The sequence below is a fragment of the Microtus oregoni genome, unplaced genomic scaffold (genome assembly GCF_018167655.1).
Source record: "Microtus oregoni isolate MIOR12 unplaced genomic scaffold, Mior012 000004F_ref0000308, whole genome shotgun sequence".
Taxonomy (NCBI): domain Eukaryota; kingdom Metazoa; phylum Chordata; class Mammalia; order Rodentia; family Cricetidae; genus Microtus; species Microtus oregoni.
This window is the reverse complement of record NW_024543063.1, coordinates 29,827,693-29,853,463: the sequence shown is the minus strand read 5'-3', so window position 1 is coordinate 29,853,463 and position 25,771 is coordinate 29,827,693. Positions and strand designations below refer to the sequence as shown.

The 25,771-nt window shown below is 47.9% G+C and overlaps 1 pseudogene; it reads left to right on the top strand.

The window, feature by feature from the left end:
• Nucleotides 1-625: 625 nt before the first annotated feature.
• Nucleotides 626-25,771, top strand: part of LOC121447319 — a 41,994-nt pseudogene continuing 16,848 nt past the window's right edge.

Sequence of the window (25,771 nt, the reverse complement as noted above, 5' to 3'; positions counted from 1 at the left end):
CTGTTTGACTTGTAGATTTCAAATGATTTCTTTCTGTATGAAATTGTACATCGAACTGATTCAGAACACCAAGCTCATGAGTTGTCAGGGTTAAACACAAGGCTTCAAGAAAGCCTGTCTTAGAGAAAGGCTGATGCGTGGGCAGGCGTGGGAGGAGAGATGGGGGACCAGCCGGCTTAGACCTCCTGCCTCACTGCTCCCTTCTCATAGGAGCTCCACCAGCACCTCAACACCCAAGCCCAGTGTTGCCATGGTAACGCTGCTGCACTGGGTTCTCTGCAGGCTCCCTTCCTCCTCTGCTGGATGGGCTCTTTCGGCCTCTCTTGATAGGCTCCAGTGTCAGTGCCTTCCCACTGTGATCTGGCTTACACATCCCAGCTTATTCTTGTCTTTAGTCACCTATACTGCGGGGCTGACAAAACCCGCTCATCCCTCCTGGGAATACCAAACCCAAAACAAATCCCAAAGTTGCGTAGGGTCGCCCCCATCGCAGGCTGGAATAGGATTGGCGTGGGCAGGTCAGCTGACAATGGACACCAGGGACTATAGAGGGATGCAGTGCAGGCTGCCATCTCCCTACAGATGCTTGCCAGCCAGAAAGAAGCGGTCAACTCATACACCAAAGATGATTATTGCACGAGGTGGTGCAGGATTAGACGTGCTGCAGTTAAGAGACGATTCAGATGAACACCGAATTTACTCAAACAGAAATGTTAAGGTATGCTCTTTAGAACTGGGCTAGGGCAGCAGGTCCCATCTGGTGTCCAGGGACCTCCCACCACCAGCCCCATTCTGTGTGGGCCTTCCATACCCAAGGCTCCTTCGTGACCCAGATTGGCTGCTGGGCTTCCAGACATCCTATCTGCATTCCCAAGAGACGGCATGGGGAGGGCAGCTAGCTCCTCATCAGCCTGCTCCTCTTTAAGACCCCACCCCCATGTCCCTCCATGGCACCGCACACTTTATCTCAGGCAGCTTCATTTCCTGGAGCGCCTGGTTATAAAGGGGGCCTAGCAACATCTTCAGCCAGGTGCCTTACCAACTGTGATGTTAATTCGACAGTAGCCCTCGTTCTGCTGCAGGCACGAAGGGATGTGCAGTGCTGTGGCCCAGATGCCTGCGACTGCTCTAAAATCCAGAAGGTAATGGGGGTTTGACAAGGGGATCATGCCCTTGTGAAAGACTTCACAGAGCTACTTCTCTGCGACCGAACTTTCCCGGATCTGACCCAGTGAGGCAGAACCAGCGGGCTCTCCGGAAGCCTGCTCCTTTCCAGTGTCCACCAATCATCTTTGCCTCAGTCCATGGGGAGGCCTCTGCCTGGACACAGACCCACCCCAGTCTCTGGGTAGTCCTATCTAGTACTTAACACTCCTGATGGGTCTTCCCAAGCTAGACAACAGTGTGGACAAGGTCTGCACGCTCTTCTGGGCTGGTGTGGCTGACAACTAGGTGCACCTTAACTTCTTGCACCACCACAGGGGCTATCTTGAACCTCCTTCTATAATGCGGTTCCAGGGTGCTCTGTGGCAGTCCAGGCTGAGGTAAGTTTGAGGTCCCAAAGAAGCCAGCTGAGAACACACTTTGAGGCTGGAAGTCACAGGGGATATAGGAGGGGTTAATGTTAATTAGGGCTTCCCTGTAGACATAAGCAGGACCTAGTCACCCACTCAAAGGCTGACGTGGGGTAAGGGTGAAGTGGTAAGAGGGTAACCTTGCAGCCAGCATCTCTGTGGCGGCAGTCACATAGCAGGTCAGTCACGTGGCTAACTGTCCTCTATGCCCAGTGCTTGGGGACCAGATGTGTTTCAGATTTCTCTTTTTAAATTATTATTTCAGAATGCTTTTGTGTCTGTAAAGAAATATCTTGGGAATGGACCTCAAGTCTCAACATGAGACTCATCTGTGTTTTACACACATTTCATCCCATAGCCTGTGGGGGAATTTAACACAACATTTTATTTGACTAGTCATTGGCTGTGCCTCACCTAAGGTCAGGTGTGGAATTTTACACATGTATTTTTGTATCCGTATCAAAATGTTTTGGGTTCTGTAGCAAATTGGATTTAAAATATTTGCATTAGGGGCGTTGAATCTGTAGTCAGAGAGAGTAGTCCTGGAAGGGGAAGGAGAGACCGCTGAGGTAGCATGGGGAGACAATGGCTTGGCTGCGGGAAAGGGGAGGAGGTAGAGAGACAGATGCTGCAGAGAGGCAAGGAAGAGGAAGGGAGTCTGAGGGAGCCTAGTGGTACAGGCATGGGCATGGGTGAAGCAGCTCATGTGAGCTAGGGGCAAGCCTGACTGGATGGAAGGAACGCACAGGAAGGAGGCCAAAGTGGGGCCTTTAGAAAACCCTGCCTTTAAGAAGAGCCGTGAAGGACAGAGAGCTTGCTGTTCTGAGACAGGGTCTTATGTAGCCCTTACATTGGCTACATAGCTCCTGATTCCCCTGGCTTTGCCTCCCAAGTGCTGGGGTGACAGGCTTGCACCACTTCACCTGCCTGCAAGCCCTCTTGTGATTGGCTGGCTCAGTAAAAACATGAGAACCCTGATCATGACACTTGCCATTCTTATTTCTCTTGGGGAGAAAGAGAGCAAAGCAGCCTTTCTTCTCCTGGTCCACACGGGCATCTCTCCAGAGACTCACACGTCCTCAGTGGCTCTGAGCAGATGTCATACCCAGTGTCCCTGAGTGTGCCCCACAGGGTAGACAAGCTTGAACTACCAGCAGGTTGGCGGGTCACTCCTGCTATTTTAGGACTTTAGAATCCAGGGCCTCACAGAATATCATTTAAATATTTCCTATATCCCTATGTGGGGCAGAGTTCTGTGGACAGTGAGAGGGGAAGTTGGGTAAATGCGTGTCATTAAAATGGAGCAGTCACCCTGGAGGTAGAGATGAGCAGTTTCTGAGCAAGGACACAAGAAGCTCCCAACTTAAATTCCTATCCCAGAGCTTATGTCGCTCCACCCTCTTGAGAGTAAATTACTTTTATAACGAAGGATTAGCCCAGAGGTCTCATCAGAGCATGAGGTCTTGTCTACTGGTGTTTAAATCAGGATGTGTGAGCACAGGAAATTGGGTTTTGATGCCTAGGAATGGTCTCTCACGTGCTCACAGACCAAACTGCAAGGCAAACTCAGTTTGGGGGTCACCTTTTCAGAAACACTGGTCCAGGGTGAATGTTTTCAATACTGCAACGCCGTCATCTCTCCTGAACTTCATGCCACCATGAACTTCAAGTCCAAACTCCTGGCACAGAGGTCCCTTCTCCCCTGGCCTCTGATCCATGCAGTACCTTCCTCAGATGGCCCATCTGCCTGTTGGGGCTCACGTTTGCTTCCGATCTGTTTCTCTTGTGTATCCCAGCTTTTTTTTTTTTCTTTTTTTTTCTTGGTTTTTCGAGACAGGGTTTCTCTGTGGTTTTGGAGCCTGTCCTGGAACTAGCTCTTGTAGACCAGGCTGGTCTCGAACTCACAAAGATCCACCTGCCTCTGCCTCCCAAGTGCTGGGATTAAAGGCGTGTGCCACCACCGCCCGGCTTCCAGCTTTTTTTTTTTTTTAATTTATAAACTTTGCCATAACTAAAAATATCACAGACCCGAAGTCTATGCAACTCCTTTATTTCCTATCCTGTGCAGTTAGAGCAGGCATTCGGAACAGAAGCTGCTGGGTTTCACAGTATTGGATAGATGGATTTATCTGGGTCAGATGAGTATGACCCTCCTGGGCCAGAAGGAGTGTGTCTCGTGCGTGTCTACGGCAGCAAGCTTCCATCCCTCTCGGCCTCTTGCGACAATGCCACCCTGTTGGTTTTCACTTTATAACCTCACTGTCTGCTTCATTTACTTTTTCCTGCTCCCAGGAGCTTGTTTCTGTTCTGTCCCTGGCCATTACTTTTCACATTAGCCTTGTGAACTGGCCTTGGTCTTTTCAGGTGCTTTACTTGGTGTGAACCTTCTAGTGGCTGTATTCTGGTCTCCTCTGATTGAACTTCAAACTCTGCCTCAGCCTCATGGAGCTCCAAATAATAGAATCAGATTATAATGAATTTCTGAAGGTGCATGTTTACATACATGTGCTGGTGTGCATACATGTGTGCACTCATAAGTGTGGAGTTCAGAGGTCAACTTTGGGCGTCATTCCTTGGTTACCATCTATCACGTTTTTTGGGTCAGTATCATCACTGTCCAGCAAACCCCAGGAACCCACTTGTCTCCACTTCCCCAGTGCTGGGACTACCCGTGTGCACCACACCCAACTTTCATAAGTGTTTGGGATGGAACTCTGGTCTTTCTCCTCATGCTTGTGTGGCAAGCATTTTATTGCCTGAGCTATCTCCTCAGTTCCAAACCTATCAAAGAATTAATTGACTTTGTCAGAACCCTTATGATTATAGTATCATAAGAGCCAAATAGTGTCACCTCAGAACCCTGTACCCATGAGCCTTTTGGGGGGTACATTGCATATCTAATCCATAGCTACCCTCAGGAAAGTAGGTCGCTTCTCTCATTGTCACCATAAAGAATACTCTGCAAGAAGATGCTTTGCGGGGAGATTCCGTTAGCAGTTCTGGAGTGAAGATTTGTGTCTTTGGGAGTCTCATAGTGAGACTCATGGACTCGAGAGGCAGGGGACGTGGTGCTTATTAAAAGGCATTTTTAACATAGATTCAACATGCGTGTGAAAGGGGATGGGGCATAAAGGAGTGTGATGGGTGTGAATGGGATAGAGACACAAAGGATGTGATGGTGTGAATGGGGAGGGGCCCAAAAGTGTGATGGGTGTGAATGGGATAGAGGCACACAAGGGTGTGACAGGTGTGAATGGGACAGAGGCACACAAGGGTGTGACAGGTGTGAATGGGATAGAGGCACACAAGGGTGTGACAGGTGTGAATGGGATAGAGGCACACAAGGGTGTGACAGGTGTGAATGGGATGGAGGCACACAAGGGTGTGACAGGTGTGAATGGGACGGAGGCACACAAGGGTGTGACAGGTGTGAATGGGATAGAGGCACACAAGGGTGTGACAGGTGTGAATGGGATAGAGGCACACAAGGGTGTGACAGGTGTGAATGGGATAGAGGCACACAAGGGTGTGACAGGTGTGAATGGGATAGAGGCACACAAGGGTGTGACAGGTGTGAATGGGATAGAGGCACACAAGGGTGTGACAGGTGTGAATGGGATAGAGGCACACAAGGGTGTGACAGGTGTGAATGGGATAGAGGCACACAAGGGAAGAATATGATTCCCCTTGACAGAGTTCTGTCTTGTCTTCATGACAGCGATGTGTGTGACCTCTGGAGGCAACATTACAGCACCCTCAAACACAGACACTGTGGCTTCTCACAGCCTCTGTCTGAGGGGACTATGGGACCAGGCCTGCTTGAGAAGGATGTAGAGGCTGGGCTGGGGGCTGTAGGAAGGACCTAAGGGAGGGTAGGGTGGTTTGTGAACCAGTTCTGGGGCCCTGTGCCTTTCATCCTGAAGACAGCTGGCTCATATCCAGCCACACACCCACAGGAAGGCAATACTAAAACACTTCCTGACCTTCATGCACCTCAAGATGGTGTCTCATCCAACCACCTTCCCTGCCTGCAACTGACCAGCAATCTCTTCCAAACTGTGTGTGTGTGTCCATCTATGCCTGTGAAGGTCGGAAGTGTTCCTCTTTAGGAAATGTCCATCATTGGGAATGTTATTTTAAGGTGTGTACTTTTGTTTATGTTGCATTTGTTTAACTCTGTGAGGCTGTGTTACTGTGCCTGTCTACAACACCTGATGGGCTAATAAAGAGCTGATTGGCCAATAGCGAGGCAGGAGAGAGGATTAAGAGGGGCTGGCAAGCAAAGAGGGTAAATATGAGAAATTTGGGAGAAAAGGATTTGGCAATGAGAAAGGAAGGAGGAGGACTCCAGGGGCCAGCCACACAGCCACAGAGCCAGACACGGTGTAAGAAGGAATACAGGAATAGAGAAAGATAAAAGCCCAGAGGCCAAAGATAGACGGGATAATTTAAGAAAAGCTGGCCAGAAAGAAGCCAAGATAAGGCTGTGCACTCATAACTAAGAAAAAACCTCTGTGTATGATGTATTTGGGAGCTGGGTGGTGGGCCCCCAAAAAAGTCCAGAAAGCCAAAGAGTGAAAGAACAAAAACATCACAGTGCAGTCCATCTTGTTTTCTGGGATGAGGGTCCTTTACGAGGACCTGGGGCTCTCCAGTTGTGAGGCTGTTTGACTAGAAAGCCATGGAGATCCACCTGTCTCTGCCTTCCCGCCACTGGAATCACAGATTCCTGTGACTGTTCCCAGATCTTGTATGTACTGGGGATTGAACTCAGGTCCTCGTGGTTGCATGGCAACCGCTTCACTAAACTGAGCTATGTCCCTAGACACCAACACTGTTTTTGAATGAAGATGACTCATTTGCTTCTAGAGAACACCAACCTGAAGGTCTATCACTAACGCAGACCACTAGGCAGAGGGCTCTGCTTACACAGAGATACGGGAGCAGGGACTGAGAGGGAACAAGCTGAGTGGCTTCCCTTTCGGGAAGAACATGTAGGTGAAGAAGCAAAATTTCTTAAGAGATTAAGGCAGATCTGACACTTGGCATGCTGGGAGCATGTGGTGAAATATTATGAATAAAACTAAACTTAAGACTTTATGAGGGTTTTTTTTTTTTGTGACTGTAGATGGTGGTTGTCAAGCTGTAATGCCAAAAGGTTGGACTTGCTTAGGGTTGACGGTAATGACCTTTATTTTGGGCTTGGGAATCGTTCCCAACTTTAGCGAAGGCTCAAGTAATCTCTGCAACCTGAAGCTGAGGAGTCCGGTAGGGAAATCTCCCTGCTGGCTCAAGACACCTGTGTTCCAGAGAAAAGGGCCTTCCAGGCCTGGCTACTGGTGAGCATCACAGAGGCCTGGCTCTCCCGATGATGGATCTTTTTAATACTTTCCTCTCCGCCTTTCCCATGTCAGGACACATCACTGGATTCACGAGCAGGAATGGCGCCTAAGGCTTCTTGAAGATGTGACGCTGTCACTGTGAGCTCTCTACTGAGGCTTGGAAACAAGGTGCAGTTACTAGGAGTTGGGTACCGAAGAGCGGTCTCGCTCGAGGTCCGCCCCCCCCCCCCCAACTCCAGTTCTGGCTCATAATCACATTTTAATTGTCAAATGGTGCCCAGTTCCAGGAGCCTTGGCTAGTGGGCCACTCCTGAAGCCTAAGAGGGGAGAGGACTTTCCCCGTTGTGTGGCTCTAATGGTTCCTTAGGTCACATGGTCATGAGGGAAAGCTGAGCCTCTGATTTCTCAGGAGGGAAACATATGCTTAGCAGAGAACTTGCTTAGGTCCTAAAGCCCTCAAATTTGGCTCAAGCCAAGAGTACTTGCATGGAGATTGCATTCCCCAGTTGCTGTCTTAAGTTTCTGTCCTGGCCAGTTCCCACAGTCGTTAGGTCCCAAAGAAATCACACAGAGGTCTACATTAATTATAAACTAGCCTATTCGCTCAGACTTCTTATTAACTCTTATAACTTATATTAGCCCATAATACTTGTCTGTTTTATTCTCGCGGCTTGGTACCTTTTTTGCCAAGGCAGTCACATCTTACTGGCTCTGTATCTGGCTTTCTGTCTGTCTGTGTGATGACTACAGTCTGCAACTTCCTTCTTCCCAGATTTCTCGTTGCCCCGCCTCTACTTCCTGCCTGGCTACTGGCCAATCAGCGTTTATTAAAAAATAATACAAGTGATGGGATAAAAGACCATTGTCCCCCAGCACCCAGTGACCCGTGGACCTCAGGTTGTGTGTCTGAGCAGCTCCCACATCTGAATCACCTTCCCAGGAGTCTCTGGTTTACTGTGAGGTTTGTATTTCTGAGCAGTAAGGATGCAACTGAAAACCGATTGTCACCCAAGTGTGATGAGATAAGACTGATGCTGGGTACATACTCTGCTCAACATCAACAATATTAACGGGAAAATAGCCTTTTATATGCGATTTTCTTCTTATTATCTTGATGGTACTAAATCCAGGTCCTCCTGGGTGCCAGGTTTTATGTAACACTGAGATGTATCTCTGGTCCTCTATATACCCAAGCTGACCTTGAACTCTCTCTGTAGCCCAGGTTGGCCCTGAACTTTTTATCTGCCTCCCTTGGTCTCCTAAGTAGCTGGAATCACAGGCCTGAGCCACCAGGCTTGGCTCGTATTTTACTTTATAGCTTGTCAGCAACTTTTGAGACAGAGCTTTGTCAGGAAGTAATTCACCCCACATGGCTCACCTCTCTGTACAGTGAGCACTGCGGGAGTCTTGTGTGGATTTCCAGAGTTCTATACCCATCCTTACCATCCAGTTTAGAACATTATTTTTTCATTGCCAAAAAGAAAGTTTACCAAGTAAGCAGCCGTTTCTATTATCCACTCCCACCCACATCCCCTTTCCCAGAATTCCCAACCTGCTTCCTGTCACCCATCTGAGACATTGCATATTAATGAAGCCACATGCGGCCTGTGGGCTGTCTTCTTTATTAATGTATGTGACATTCACCCAAGTTATAGTGTGAGTTCGTACCTTCTTCCTTTTTATAGATCAGTAATCTTCCATTAAATCCGTTTACTTTGGTTTATTAATCCATTCATTGCTAGGACATGTGGGCTCTTTCTTTGGTTGGGTATTAGTTTGAATATGAAATGCCCCCTAAATTCACGTTCAGAACTATGGGTGCCTAGCTTTGTGGTGCTGTTTTAAAGGCTGGGGAGCCCTTAGAAGGTGGGGCCTGGCTGGCAGGAGAAGGTCATTGATGGTGGCCTTTTTTTTTTTTTTTTTTGGTTTTTTGAGACAGGGTTTCTCTGTGGCTTTGGAGCCTATCCTGGAACTAGCTCTGTAGACCAGGCTGGTCTCGAACTCCCAGAGATCCGCCTGCCTCTGCCTCCCGAGTGCTGGGATTAAAGGCGTGCGCCACCATCGCCCGGCCTGATGGTGGCCTTTGAAGATGAGACCAGTCCCTGGTCTGACCTGCTTTCTGTTCTGTCTCCATGGGAGCAGCTGCCATCCATTGCTCCCACCACTTCAGATGGAGCTGCTCTGCCTACTTTCCCTACCTAGATGGTCTGAAATCTCTCTAAACGTGAGCCAAAAAAGAAAAAGAAAAAAACAAAACCAAGTGTTTTTCCTCTTATGCTATTTCTGCTAGGTACTTAGGTTACAACAATGCAAAAATAATACACTAGGCTTTCCCAGGATGAGAGTTTTTCTCCAGAAGGCTGACTGGGAAGAGTGTGCTGTGGGGGGCAGAGCAGATGTTGGAACCTCGGTCGGGTCCTTCTTGAGGCTCAGCAACCTTGCAGCCTCACGCTTTGCTTCTGTGTCTCCAGAGGAAAATGGAAGGATGGTTCCCTCCCTCTCCAGCGGCACCAACCCCTCCCACAGGCTGCAAACACAGCCTACACAGCAGACACTTGAGTGCCCCCTCTGATCCACTCATTCCTCCTGCTCTCTATGAATGTAGTTCCCAGCCAGCTCTTTGTTGTTTGGATATTCAATACAAACACATCCTCAAAGGAAGTCTTCAATATCAAAGACAGAGATAGATGAAAATAAAGAGGAAAAAGGAGTCCGGAGGAAACAGATAGTGCAGGAAGCAGAGAAAGGAAAGCAACACACCCTGTGAATAGCTTCGGGGAATATGAGAGACTGTTTAGAAAGTCGAATGTGGGCATAAGATCATCAGCAGAGGGAGTGTTCCAAAGAAACGCGGCAAAGTGGAAAAAGAGAAGATTTGAGACCTGATGGAGAGAGATGACGGGCGGGAGTGTCCCAGGCACCGAAGAAGAGGGAGGGACAAGGGGTTGGTAGAGGGTGGGAGAAGCTGGAAGAGAGGAGATGATTGAAGCCCAGGGTGTTCGAGACGCTTGCCACATTTGAAGTGTTTGCGTTGAGAACAGGCAGGCTAGGCCAGGCAGTGCTGGCACGTGCCTTCAATTCCAGCACTTGGGAGGCAGAGGCAGGTGGATATCTATGAGTTTGAGGCCAGCCTGGTCTACGAAGAGTTTCAGGACAGTCAGGGCTGCACAGAGAAACCCTGTCTTGAAAAACAAAAACAAAACAAGCAAGCGACAGGTTGGCCACAATGAGGAATTAAACAAGTCATATCCTTGTTCCAGATCCCCAGGAGTCCAGAGATAACTTCTAAAGTGTGTGTGTGTGTGTGTGAGTGTGTGAGTGTGTGTGTGTGTGAGTGTGTGTGTGCACACATATCTATGTCATATAATGAAATTTTAAACAGAACAGCATTAGAATTCTTGACAGACAGACCAAAAGATAGAAGATAATGATACAATTCTTTCGATATTCGGAGGAACACTGACTTTCAAGCAGAGCTCTGCCCTCAGGCAAACTATTAATCAAGAATAAGGACAGGAGAAAGGCATTTTCAGAAAACCAAAGACTCAGATTTCTTTTTATACCTCCTCTGAATGCTCTACCAGCAAACTTGCCTCGGCAAAGGGCATAGGGAGGAGGAGGAAGAGAATGAGGGTGGACCGTGTCACTGCAACAGTTAATAATTGGGTTCAAGGGGAGGCTAGTATTGGCATAAGCTTCTAGCTTGGCTCAGGTTAAGAACAGGGGAGAAGGGGGGCTGGAGAGATGGCTCAGTGGTTAAGAGCACTGCCTGCTCTTCCAAAGGTTCTGAGTTCAATTCCCGGCAACCACATGGTGGCTCACAACCATCTGTAATGAGGTCTGGTGCCCTCTTCTGGCCTGCAGACGTACACACAGACAGAATATTGTATGCATAATAAATAAATAAATATTTAAAAAAAAAGAACAGGGGAGAAGAGTCTGTCAGTGAAAATAAGGAGAAGGCTGGGCGTGGTGGTACATGCCTTTGAGCCTATCACTTTGGAGGCAGAGGCAGAGAAGTTGGATCTTTATTAATTTGAGGCTAGCCTGGGCTACAAAATAAGACTCTCTCTCTCTCTCTCTCTCTCTCTCTCTCTCTCTCTCTCACACACACACACACACACACACACACACACACACACACAAGGAAGAAAAATAAGGAGGACCAGGAAGGACAGAGGTGCTGTGTTTGGATACATAATAATGCAATAACGTTATTGAGGTCTTGGGAGAGAAAAAAGACAAACATCAGGGGACATAAAATCTTACAAACAGCCAAGCAAAGCAATTGGCAGCGATATTACCTTGAGGATGAGGGAGCAGTGTGCTGAAGAGAGGAGATGAGTCATAGCAGGCTTCTGCTCAGGGCCAATCATGCTTCACGGTATGTTAGTGAGTGTGGGAAGCTGTGATGCTTAGACAGAGGGAGATGAGGGATGAAGGCTAAGGAGCATTCTTGTTGCCCAGCGAGGACATCATGGAGAATAAAAGCATGAGAAGAACAGGAGTGCGCGTCTGACAGAAGCGAGAGGCACTTCAAGGCTTCTGTCCCACTGTTCTTTTAAAATATAACTCTGTGTTGAACTTTCTGGTCTTGGGAAATGTGGGATGGCTCGTAAACCCACAGCTCCCCCCACTCCCCACCACCACACACCCAATAAAAAATAAATCTTTAAAAGTCAGTAAATAAAGATAATAAGCCTGTTCCCATGCCTTCTAGCCTCGGTTTCACGGTTCACCTACCTCCACCATCTTGTTTTGCAAGCCTATATTTATTCTGGTGGGTGACTCATAGTTCCGCTGTCAGAGCGTGGCTTTGTTAGCCGGCACCTTGACAAAAACACGCCTTTTAAAAAGGTCCAAGGTGAAATGTGTTTCTAGGAGCTTAAGAAATTGACTAGCAAGAAAGAGGAAAGGGAAACAGGAATGGGTGAGTATGGCTCAAATACGTAGCACCGTGTATGAAAACGCCACAGTGTGCTAGTAATACACACCAACGGAAAGTTTTCAGCTAACTACTCACTTATCTGTCGCGCCCTTTCCAGTGAGGCATGTAGATTGCCTAAGCACCCCGGTATAAACCAGATGTAGAAAGCTCTCCAAGTGGAACAACTTCTTTGGAGGGTCTGGGAATTGCTGTTGGGGAATGCAGGTCCGACAAGCTCTATCAGGATCCCAAGGAAGCAGGAGGCAGAGGAGGTGCTGAATGGTGAGATGGAAGGGGCCTGAGGAGACAGGAGTCAAAGAGAAGGATGTTTGGACCGAATGGAAATGTTCTTAGAACCAGTCTGACGACCTTTGATCCACCCTGGAGCCTCTGAGCAAGATTAAGCTGTCCGCTCTCTGGGCCCTCTAAATGTTCACAACTGGCAGCTGCTGGAATGGGCCAGAGTCCTGCCCTGGGTTGTTCCAGGTCCATCTTGAAAGTTCTTGGCATGGCTGCCTCAGTGAGCTCCCTGTTTTTACAGTTCTTGGCATTAAACACCAAGAAGGCAGGCAAAAGAAGCAAATGGCCCACCTTCTGGGGACCTAGGAGGAGGCTTGTTTTCCTAGGGGAGGGATGTCCCTGCCCAGAGGTCTCACCTCATGGTTGTCTCCACTCAGCCATCAAGACGCTTGCTTATGAAGTCTAAGCCTGGTTTGCGTGGAAGAGATAGTTCCTGGACTGGGCAGTATTTAGGATGACTAGAGTGTGGCTTGGGACAGGAAGCCTGTCTGTCCCCTCCCTGGCCATTGTGTGATTTACACTCTACCTTTATCTTAGGTGTCCAGGCCTTCCCATAGCAATTGTCAGCCAAGAAAATATGTTACAGATTTTCCTACAGGCAATCTAAAAGCTGACGGAGGCATTCTCAAGTGAGGTTCTTCTTCCCAGATAACTGTAGCGTGTATCAAGTTGATACAAAACCAACCAGGACAACCCTCAAGGCTCCTAGTCTCTGATTTCCAATGAAATTATACTTTGACATGGCCCGCCTGATACCTGCTGGCTCACCAACCCTGTCATCATCATGGCTCGTCCAGGACCCTGGTGTCCTGAGGTTCTAGCTGACGGGCATCTAGTTAGGTTCTCAAGTCGCCGGCTGCCTGAAGACGTTGGAGGTGTTCCTGTCATCCATCATACATGTCTCCTCTGGTTCAGTGCCCCTCTCCCAGTTCTCTGGGTTGTTAGTCATACCCCTCTCCCCTCCTGCTCAATGCCCTTTGCTTTCTTAGCATCTTATTGTAGGGAACACACTGCCTGCTGGCTACTTCCCTGTGCCTCTGAGTGGTATCTGGACTGGGTTCTTTCTAGGCTCTGCACGTGTTGGGATTCCAGACACTCACTTAGAGTGATTACTTAAACTTAGATACCACTCCTCAACCCATTCTCAGGGGTGACACACAGGGCTGCAGAGAGGACCCCTTCTGTGTGCCCCACTGTGGGTTTGGGGGCTGAGGTGGGTGCTTGGAAATGAAAAAGATGAGTGGAGAAATGTGTCCGTGCTGCCAGGGATGAAGAGGCACTCGTGTGTAAAGAGACACTTGTATCCCTCCATTTGGATTGAACCAATGAATCTCTAGCTATTAGAATTTCTCAGGAATCTTATGCTGGGAATAAGATAAAGCCCAGCATCCTGTGCCAGCCAGAAAAGGAACTTGTCTCGCAGGAAGAGCTTCATGAAATTTTGACAACTTGTCAACCACTTTGTAAGACAGCCTGGAGCTGCAATGATGACAGACGAGACCCCACCTTGAGTAGAATGGCTTAGCTATGCATGCCCCCGGCCCTCTGTTTAAACCTAAACCTCATGTCAGGACCCTGAAGGTGGACTGATGCCACAAAACCGCCTTAGTGCAATGGTTCTCTCTAGAAGAGAGGGACAACGATCACATCCTACCTCACAGTACCACATGCAGAGAGTTCTGCCTCTCGCTTCATCTTCCTCCTCTAGTTTCTTCCTTTTGCTTCTATGTTCCAGATCCTCACAGGTGGCTACACCAGTGATCCAGATGGTCCAGAGGCGGGAGGCAAGTTCTTCCTTCTGCAAAGGTGGGGCTTGCTTAGCCTTAAGTTCTCTAGACCTGGGTTCCAAGAGGCTCCTCCCAGCCCCATTTTACTGCTGACCAGATCCAGGGCACAGTGTCCCATTGGGTTGTGCTCACTGGCCTAGGAGTAGGGGAACACAGGGGTTGGCCTATTAGAGCTCTGAGGATCACCCTGGTAGAAGGGGCTGCAGGGTGGGGCTCCTGTTGCTCAGCTGCCTACTTATGACTCCCCAGCAGAGAAAGACCGGGAACCAGGGAGCCAAAGCAGCTCTGCAAGCCAGCGCTGCCCCAGACCAGCATGGGTTTAGCTTTACCTGAGGCCCAGTGGGGGTGGGGTTGCTATTGTCAACCAACCCATCTCGTTGATTTGTAGGAACAGCAGAACATGCCTGCTAGAGGGAAAGAGACTGAGGCAAAGGGAAGGTTTTCAATGTTGAAATGAAGAGGCTGTTTAGATATCTGTACAGCAATCATTGGGAATGGGGAGCCATAACAAGGGTGGCGTTGGTCTCAGGCTGAGCAGGCAGGCACTGCTATCTGTATGAGGCTCTGTGCAGGCTGTAGTTCTAGCTCTCTCGGTGGTCACCTTGGGGCTGTCACACATGAGACACCTTTGGCTATAGCTGAGCTGCTGTGCAGATCATTGGGTGCTAGAGAGGATTGTGGGACAGGGTGACTCTGGGTTTGGTTCGCCGGAACTGGTGTCATATTTCCTGTGTCCTCAGCCTAGCCCACACTTCTGCCCTCATCAAGGAGCACAAATAACCAGGTGAAAGTTACTGCCCAGGGGCTCTCTTCTCAGCAGCGCTCTGGATGGCACCGGCCCTGTTCCTCTTAGGCAAAGCAGGGTACCTGCAGCAGAAGTCTTTCCCCCGACTTCAGCCTGAGGTTGGGCTCCTAGCCCAGTGGCTTTCTTGCCAGAGCCACCTCTTGAGTTGTCACCCTGCGATGGCCTCTTGGCTACAGCTGCCGGTTCCTGGACTCCACAGAGCCCTCTCTATCATTCGGCAGAGAGGTCATTACAGCCCTTGACCTTGGCCTGTGCGGCTAGCTCAGCTTCTGCACTAACAGTGATGACTTAGTGAGTGGTATTGTCACTGTTGTCGGCTCCATATGAGTCATGAGAAGCATCATTAATGACATCGTGTCTCTAGCGACTTTCCCTCAGCTATTAGGGGAACTTGGAAATAAGTCAAATAAGATACAAGATAGGTGCAGATATGATTCTCGAAGCTGTGAATCAGTATAGCCATCAGGGTTAGTGTGAGAAAGGGGTTCCTTGTTGAGGTCCTGGTAGAGAGGGGATTTTATCCACTTCAGTTCTGCTGCTGTGCACGTCAGTGATGGTCTGCTTTCCGGAACACGGTGGCCTTATCAGCTATGTACTGAACTATCAAAAAGTGTAACGTGAGTGTGTGGACTGATGGATTTAGTCCCCTACCCTTCAACTTCCTCTAATGTGAGTGTGTGGACTGATGGATTTAGTCCCCTACCCTTCAACTTCCTCTAATGTGAGTGTGTGGACTGATGGATTTAGTCCCCTACCCTTCAACTTCCTCTTGCTATGACAAAACTCACTGGGAACTAATCTGAGGGTGACCTGCCAAGTGGACAGTGGAGCCCTGGCCCCATGCAGCATGGCCACTGGGCTGTTTTGGGCTTGTTTACTTCATAATAAAATTGCAGCTGTAAGCTGGGCATGGTGGTGAAGGCCTGTGATGCCAGCCCTGGGGAAGAGAGAGTAGGATGATTGATGAGAATTCAATACCTACTTGGGTTACATAGCAAGGACTGTCTCAAAACCAAACCCTGGGTGATGAGAGCACACGCCTTTATCCCAGCACTTGGGAGGCAGAGACAGGTGGAGCTCTGCATTTGATGTCAGCCTGGTTTACAGAGCGAGTTCCAGGACAGCCAGAGATACACAAGAAACCCTGTCTTTAAATAACTAGATAGATACAAGCAAATAAAAACCAACCAACCAACCAAATAACAAATCTCCAAGTCATCTCATGGCACTTTTATGAGCTCTATGAGTCTCTGGCCCAGTATGCTGCATGCAGCCTAAATCCAGACAGACCCCATCCAGAGTCTCCAAGGTCATTCTGAAAGGTGAAGAGACTGAGTATATATTGCTCAACAACTCTCTGGTGTCCACAGTCCCTGTCACAGGATGGGTCTTTGATAGTAGGAAATAGCCCCACTTTTTGCCTTCCCTGCTATAGACTCTCAGTTTCCAAGCAAGACTCAAGCTAGGACCCTTTTTGCCGGGCTCTTTCCGACTTCTCCTTGCTGGTATAACTACGTCAGAGCTATCTGAAATCTATACGAAGCCTTAGTTCCTCAAATCCCAAACTAAGTGCATGTACGCTTGGCAGCGTTGTTATTATTGATTGGCAGGGTCATTATAATTGATTGACAGTGTTATTATAGTTGGTTGACAGGTGGATGATCACTCATGCCTAGCCCAGGACTCTGCTGGTTTTAAACCCGGAACTCCTGTACCTTGGACAATCTCTTCATTATAGGAAGACAGAGACTCTAGTCACCTTCTCATTGGGACAGAAGCCCCCTGAGGGTCAAAGCCAAGTTCTAGAGTCTGAGTCCCTAGAGACAGCTGTCCACTGTACTGACATCCATTCCTTTCTCGGATAGGGCCACAGCCTGCCAAGTCCATCCTGTTCACGAAACACACTCGATGTGTAAACACCTGAAGGTAGAGTTGAGGCCCCTAGGCTGTCTGTCCCTGTAGCTAAGGACAGAGGAAGCTGTCGCTGAGGTGGTAAAGCCCAGTAGTGATGCTGGCCCAGGCCTGGAGCTGGATCCCACAGGGGACCCGTGCTGGCCATCGGCTGCAGACACAGATGCAGAATGCAGCAAGCACCACAGGATGGGAGCTGTTGCAAGGCAAACTCCCGGGCCCTGGGGTTCTGTTCCAACTCGGCACACAAGGGAGGGAGAACTAAGGCCTCTGGATTTTTAATGATTCCTGTCACTGCTAGTGGGTTTCTTCAGAGCTTGAGAGAAACCATGACATCTAACAGGTGGGAGGATTGGATGCTTCCAGGCAGTTGCTGTCTCTATACATCTGCAATGATCATACATTTACCTTCAAAAGCACAATCAATTTAAATGCAGGCATAAAACTTAGAAGTTGCTTTAATTTCTGTGTCTTTGCAATTTACTTCACATGAACAAAGTCACAAGAATATATGTAAACAAAACATACATATGGTTTTACATATATAAAAAATACAACACACACTATATATACATATATCTCACACACACACACACACACACACACACACACACACACACACACTTTGTAACATACTTCCTCCAGAACAGTTACACTCCTTCCTAAAGCTCCCCAGCCAGTTGTGGGACAGGTTTCAAATGCATGAGCTTATGTGGGGTGGGTGGAGGGTGGCATTCTCATTCAAGCCACCATACCTACTGAGATTATATATATATATATATATATATATATATATATATAATGTATATATAATGTATTAATATATAATGTATGTATATTAAGACAGAGTGTTCCTATGTAGCCTGAGGCAGGGTTTTGAGACGGTTTCAAGACAGAGTTTCTCTGTGTACATCCCTGGCTGTCCTAGAACTTGCTCTGTAGACCAGGCTGACCTTGAATTTACAGAGATCCACCTGCCTCTACCCTCAAGTGCTGGGATTAAAGGCATGTACTACCCACTACCCAACCATAAGAATATATCTTATTTTGAAACAGAATCATAATGTAGCCCAGGCTGGCTCCACAATCCTACCTCAGTCTCCTAAGTGCTGAGATCATAGGTGGGTGCTAACCACACTTGCTAGCTGTTTTAATCACCTTTCCACTGCTGAGATAAAGCACATGACCAAGGCACCTTATAGGAGGAAGAGTTTGTAGTTCCAGAGGCTCACGAGTCTATAACATCGTGGTGGGGACACATGGTGACAAGAGAGCCAAGCCGAGAGCTCACAGACTGAGCTGCAAGCACAAAGAGCAACTGGGAATGGCTGAATCTTTAAACTCAAAGCTCACACCCTGGAAGGTGCTTCCTCCAGCAAAGCTACACTCCTAAAGCTCCCCAACCAGTTGCACCAGCTGGGACCAGGTTTCAAGTGCATGAGCCTGTGTGTGGTGGGGGAGAATGGGGGAAGGCATTTCTCATTCAAGCTGACATATTTGCTAAGATTATATTCTTATTATTTTTAAACAAAACAGGGCATTACTACATAGCCTAAGACAATCCTCTTGTCTATTTCCTTGAGTGCTGGAGTAACGGGTGTGATCCGCAACTCTTGCCTAACTAAGATTCCGCTCTTTATCAGACTGTTGTTTCTTTCTATGCATTCCCAGTTGTTGCTGGAGATGTAACCCAAGGCTTGACCCTTGCCAGGCAAGCACTCTGCTATTGAGCTCTCCCAGCTATCCTTTCTATTGGAGAGAGATCAGTAATCCATAGGAGAAGCAGAGTGTTGTGTGATGTCTCTGTGGCAGGCAGGGCCTGTTGTTACCTCAAATGCCAGGACCTGGAACGTCACTTTGTTGAGACCACCTTCTCGAGTTTGTGAAGATACCCCTGCGGATGGTACTGAGTGACAACTGAGAGGGCTTTTGGCCTGTGACCTCCCAGTAGCCTACCATCGCCACTCGCTGGGTTTAAACTCACTCCCATAGGGTCAGCAGCTCTGATTCCTTCCCCACCAAGAAGGAGATGTGAGGAACAGATGAGGGCAGAACCATAATGAGCCCCAGCTAGGCTGCTGCTGGGATTTCATGCATGAGTAGCATTCATTTTCCTCTTCAAATCTCCTTGAATTCCTTGTGGAAGCTTCAGTCTTCCGCCTTTGCTGCTCAGGCTCCCTAAAGCCTGAACAGGGCATTTGCTGGGGGGAGTCTGTTATCAGAGCAAAACAAACATCTTCTGCCTCTAGTCTGCCTGCTTCGGCACACAGGGATGTGTGTGACGCTTTCTGGGCTGCAGGTGAGAGGTTCTGGCTTCCACCTAGCTAGCTACCTGTGGCACTTAGGCCTGTGTTCTCCACTTCATAGACAATGAAAACACAGGACCCTTGCCCTGGAGATGTGAGGTCACCTCAGCTTCCATTCCAGCTACGATCAAAACAGGAGTCCTACTGGTATAGATATGGGCTGAGGGGGCACATGTGCAGGCTCTATCAGTGACACAGGACTTCTGCCCATGAGAGCTCAGCTCTCCTTCCTACCTCTGATTATGATCTGAACGTGAAATGCATCCCCCTCCTTATGGGTCTGAACTTCGGTCCTCTACTGGCGGCGCTGTCTTGGGAAGTTATGGACCCTCTGGGATATGTAAGCTATTAGGTTCAGGCCTTGCAGGTTGTATCTGCTTTTGGTTCTAGCCCAGCTCTCTGCTCCCTGATCTTGGAGATCTTGGAGAAGCAGTAGCCTCTCGCTCCTACTGCCATGCCTTTCCTGACCCGGTAGACTAAATCTCCCCCGACCCTGGATCCAGATCAAGGCCCCACTCCCTTAAGTTGGTTCTGTGCGATGCTCTGTTACAGTCATCATTAGTGAGAAAGCTCACTGAACTCACCTTTCTAGAGATGAGCCTTGTGGGTCTGCTGTCTTCCTTCTGTGAGTCTTTCTGATGATGACAGTGTCTCTGTGGCCTCTTACAGCAAAGGCACCTGGGAAAATTCATCTATTCTCGTTGGTGCCTGACTGTGGCTTTCAGGATTGGAGAATGACATAGACCTTTGATTTAGAGAGCTGGCATTCCCGGTTTCATCTTGGGAGACAAGCCCAGGCCAAGTAGGTGATCTGGGTACTCTTTGACCAGTTCTGCCTGGAACGTGGTTTCTCACATCCTCAAACAGTCATGAAGATAAGATACTTAGGGAAGTGGGAATTAAGGTAAAGGAAGTACATGATCCCAAAAGGGGGTCGGGATGCGAAAATTGAGAAGAAATAAAACAAAAGGTAAATGGAGAGGAGAGATCCAGATAAGATCACAAGCGAGAAATTCTAAATCATATTTTACTTCTCTAAGAATCAGAAAGGTGCTGTTCCATTGACCTTGCTTAACAACTATGAGCCATAGGAATTTCAGACCCAATGTGTGAAGCAATAGTCCCCCAGTAGCACAGCATCTGGGGCACAGAGAGCTATGGTATTACCACCCTCACAGCCAGCTAGGGCTCAGAGGACATGCATTGTGAGGTGTGGCTCTTTAACCATCTCCCTCTTGAATTCACCAAGACACCAGCCTTTGTTAGCTCCTTATGAAGGCCTTTCCTTCCCCAAGGCTCTATAAAAGGTGACCAGTTGGCTGGGGTGGTACTCTTTGGTGGTGAAGGGGCTTGTTAGCTGCCCAGGGAAGTCTTCAGTGGTGCAGTTTTTCATGAATTGGTCATGTGAGTGGAACTCTCCGTTTAGATGCCTGTCAGTTGCATTTTGCCTTCTTGTAGGCAAAGGCTTCTTGTCTGTTTCCCAGCCACCAGACCCAAAATAATCACACAAAACTATATTAATTGCAACACCACTTTGCCAATGGCTCTAACGTATTCCTAACTAGCTCTTACATCTTAAATTAATCCATTCCTATTATTTTGTATTTTACCATGAGGATCATGGTTTACCAGTAAGGTTCTGGCTGGCGGCTCATGTCTTTCTCCTTCAGTGGCTACATGACGTCTCTCTGACTCTGCCTACTTTCTCCTAGCATTCAGCTTAGTTTTCCAGCCTAGCTCTGCCCTGCCATAGGCCCAAGCAGCTTCTTTATTCATTCACCAATAAAAGCAACATATATACAGAAGGACTTCTCACATCAACTTCCTGATGATGTATGTGGTTGCCCGTGAGTGACCTGTCCTCCTGCATATCGCTCTAGTCAACTTATTGGTTCACCAAGCTGGATTTGGACAAAATAGTTTTTTGTTTATTTGTTTTGTCTGCTGGTGCCATCTGTCTTGAGCTGAGTCAGCATGAGTAGATTTTTCTTGAAGTCCTCCCAGGTATTGTTGTTCACTGTCAATCCTTCCAAAGTCAGTGTAGATATTGTGATTGTCATGCAGGTTTCAGTATTCACACAACAGTGTACAGCAGAACTGTCTCTGTGGCTCCCCACCATCAACAAACACATTGTGACCCCAAATGGACAATTGACATAGAAATGACCAACAAGCCAGGCGATGGTAGTTCACGCCTTTAATCCCAGCACTCGGGAGGCAGAGGCAGGCGGATCTCTGTGAGTTCGAGCCCAGCCTGGTCTACAGAGCTAGTTCCAGGACAGGCTCCAAAGCCACAGAGAAACCCTGTCTTGAAAAACCTAAAAAAAAAAAAAAAAAAAAAAAAAAAAAAGAAATGACCAACAAAAAAGAAAGAAACAAAATTAATTTCTCCTGTCAGAAGTTAAACTAGACTTGACTTTAAGACTTAGAAAATAAGCCAGGATGGGCAGCACTCCAGATACTAGCCAGTCGTAGCTGTCTTATAGTGTGCTCAATAAACCTTTTTTCATGTTCTGATCTGAAAGGTGAGTTCATTTCCTTACCATCATGGTATATACCAATCCACTGCACTATGGAGTCGGTATTGGGATTGATAGGGAAAAGTTTAAGCTAGGCATTGGTGTCCACATTTCTCCTCAGAACAACTAAAGAAGACTGCCTAGATCTAAGAGTTCTGGGCCAGACTGAGCAACAGAGACCCTGCCACAAAAACCACACAAGGGGCTCAGTAGTTAACAGCATGTACTGGTCTTGCAGAGGATCCAAGTTCAGTTCCTAGAACCCACATCAGGCTACCCATAATTATTTATAAGTTCAGCTCCAAGGAATCTGATGCCTCCTTCTGGCCTCTGTGAGCACCAACACTCGTGTAAGCAAACTCACACACATACTTACACATATGATTAAAAGTAGTAAAATAATAGGCTGTAGAGATGGCTCAGGAGTGAAGACTGAGCTCAGTTCACAACATCTATGTCAGGCAGCTCTTAGCTGACTATAACTCTAGCTGCAAGGGATCTGACACCTTCTTCTGGCTTCCATTAACACACACACACACACACACACACACACACACACAGATATCTTTTAAGCTATAAAAATATTTCAACATAATGACAGCAAATCAAGGCTGGGGAGAAAATACATTAGACTACCAAATACACCATATAAAAAAGTCTGATAGCTATGAAACCAGACAAGTGATACCAGCAGAAGCCTGATGCTAATGGAAGTCAAGCTACCTCATGATGGGCTGATGCTAAAGGATCACCATCCTACTGGGAAGGAGGCTGGTATTTTCCCATAGCAGGAAAATATGCCTCCAGACGCTGTGAGCTGCAAGGCAGTAAATCTACTCTTCTAATAAAGCATTTTACAAGAAATAAGACCCTTTAATTGCTAATGTGGTCCATGTTTTTTTCTTTTATTGAAAAGATTTTTTTATATGTAATATATCCTGATCATGGTTTCCCCTCCTACTTCCTCTCCCAACTTCATCCACCCCTTTTTGGTCTCTCGTTAGAAAACAAATAGGCATCTAAGAGACATGACATGGTGAGACAAGGAGCCTTGAAAGATGCCGTTGAAAGGACTGCTGTTGATGTGGGCCGTGCTTCAAGTTTCACTCTCACGTGAATGTGGCTGCCCCGTTTCCCTCTCCTCTTTATCTACAGCTAACAGTCTTGTCCTTTGCAGAATGTTTAGAATCCATGAAGCAATCATATTTCCCCACTGACCGTGCTTCCAGTCCAGAGTGTCTGTAGAGTGGGACTGTGTGCCTGTGGGTCATTAGATGTGTGCACAGGCTGCGGGGAGACCGAACATCGTGTGTGTGTGTGTGTGTGTGTGTGTGTGTGTGCGCGTGTGTGCAACCCAGGAATTTTCATATGCCTAGGAAGCACTCAGTCACTGATCCACATCTTAGAGAGGCCAGCTTTACGAGGACTTCAGAGTAATAAACATGTCACATGAGGAAAACAGCCCAGTGCCACCCTGCTCCCTCCACCCCCTACCTCCCAATTCTTTTGCTCCCCTGGAGACAATGCACCCACCGCTTTGGAACAGGCACAGAAGTTTCCTTGACAGCTCTCAGGTGTGAGCCACAGTGCTGGGCTCTCCAACTTCTACTGACTTTGTACATTCATTGAAATGACTTTCCTACCAACGCTGGTTATCTCCCCGAGAGCAATTCTGGAGCTGGCTGTTGGGTTAATGAGGTTATATATGCATGGTTCACATAAAGAAGGTTCTTTACATGCAGACATTAACCTTCTGTGTTTTCTCAGGTGCGGAAGCTCACACACCAATGATTGCTATTTTATTCCTTTTATTTTTCTACAAAGGACGTGTTTTATAAAGTGTGCACAATGCACATGCATTAAATATTAATAGGAAGGAAATTATTAGGCGAGGCTGAGAGCGAGGGAAGGCACAGTGGGAATAGGGCCTGGAGAGGAAACAATGGGGCGAAGATGTGGGGGACGAGTCGGGTCTCCTCTTTCAGGTAGCATCATTTGCCTCCATTGTGTTTCCACGTTAGGAGGTTGGCTGACAACGGTGGAGATAATTATAACAATTTGGAGTTCTTCTTTCGCATGCTGTAGTTTCATTATTCTCTGTGCATTGTGCGTCTTCTGACATTGTGCTACCAAAATCCTGGTAGATACATCTTTAATTTTAGCTATAACCTACACAGGACCCCAACACACCCTTTTCAGATTGTCAGCATGTTAAAACAAGAGCCTTCTACCCCGCCCACTGCATCCATGCAGTGTTAGAGCGGTTGTAAGAAGGACCCATCCTTTGGGACCAGAAGGCACAAACGAGTACCCACAAGACAGTTCCTCTTGCTGTCTCTGCCCTGTCCCATCATACCCACCTTCCTCTGGGCTTTGTCTCGCCTTGCAACCGAGGAGCACAATTCTCTGTTTTGACACACCTTAGAGTTGTTATCTCTAGCACAGGGAGTTAAAGATGTCACCTGTGGAGGGGAGAGAGGGTGATGGAAACTGGGATGCTGGGAGACAGACGGATGGGGTCAGCGGCCCTTCCCTAGCCTTCTCCAGAAGTTCTCAGCATGCAGCACTCCGTGAGGAGGAAGAGCACTCGTCCAGGGACAGATGGTCCCCGCATTCTGAGCAGCCACATTGCAGTGCTCTGCTGGTCTCTGCCCTGGGAACTGTCTGAAGAGGCTGCAGCATACACTGTCATGGCGGTGACCAGTTTACCGCTCCAGTCAGCCTCCTCTCTCCTGCCTGTGTTTTTCCTCCTCCTCACACACTCATTTTCTTCCCTTTCACACAGTTTCTTCTGGGTTGTAGTCTAGTAGGGTTTGTTTGAATAGATACAGATGTGCCATGAAAGACCTGACGCTTCACGGCTTTGGGCAGCAAACACGCAGAGCCCTGAGATGCTTCTCTTTAAAACCGTATCCTCAGCCGGGCGGTGGTGGCGCATGCCTTTAATCCCAGCACTCGGGAGGCAGAGGCAGGCGGATCTCTGTGAGTTCGAGGCCAGCCTGGTCTACAAGAGCTAGTTCCAGGACAGGAACCAAAAGCTACGGAGAAACCCTGTCTCAAAAAATCCAAAAAAAAAAAAAAAAGAAAGAAAAAAAAACCAAAACAAACAAACAAAAAAATCATATCCTCAACGTTCTCATGGAACATGCTCATTCCCCAGGGCAGAACCAGTTACAGCCATTCAATAGCTACCTAACTTCACCCTTATAAAGACCCCAGTGCCTCGGGAAATAAAGACAGTGGCTCCCATTACAGGCTCCAATACTTGGGGATCAATGAATGATCAAGACTAGCTTTCTGGACATTGCCCCTGGTTGCCATGGGGAGGCGTTCAGGATGAACAGGCATGGGTGGGTGTAACCCTGAGTGGCTACCCACGGCAGCCCTTTTACAGAGTGCCTTTCGCTAACTGTGCTCAGCCGTGGCCGTGAGAAACACTGCTTCAGGGTGGGGATCTTCGGGAAGGACAGATAAGGTTCTTTCCAGTCTTTTAACACCTACTTAAGTCAACAGGAGGAGACTGGCTAACTCCTCATCACTTTCCATGTCTTCAGATGCCATTGGCATGTTGGATACAGTATGCTGGAGTGCTTTACCCTACACAGTCCCCGTCCAGATAAATAAACAAGCCTTCCCTGGGCCAGCACAGTGACCTCCAACCACGTTTGCAGGCTTGTGTTAATTTAAGACTTACAAGCTTCTTATTCTACTCCATGACAGATCTGGGTTTATCAGATCTCCCTAAAGCAAATTCAATCAAATTGAATTGATGCACACAGGACGAGGTAGATACAGACTGTGGCCCACAGCTCGCGGCTACCACCTTGGGTCCTGGGAGTGGCTCGTCTCTGAGGAGAACGGGTGGAAGAGAGAGCTCAGGCCTGGGTCGCAGCCCAGCTCTGCTAGTCAGTGACCTTGAACAGTTGTCTTGTTTTGGGGTGCTAACAAAGGGGAGCAGTGGGCAAAAAGTGTCCCTGACCTGACAGTCTAGAAACAGCTGCTGATGGTACCCTGTTGTTCTGGGAAAAGTCTTCAATCTTTGTTTTTAGCCCAGAAATGACCATTTTAGTGACGTCAGTGGAAAGCGTCTTTAGTAAATTCTCAATGGCAAAAGGGGAAAATAGTATTTTATTCCTATTAAAAAAAATCTTGGTTAACCCCATCTGACTGCCCAGGCTGGAATTATAGGTGTAGACCACCATGCCCAGACTTTCACACCCGTGACAGGTATTGAGCATGGGTCCTTGTGCTTGCAAGAACAGGGCCAATTGAGACATCTTGCCTCCTAAGATGACTCCAG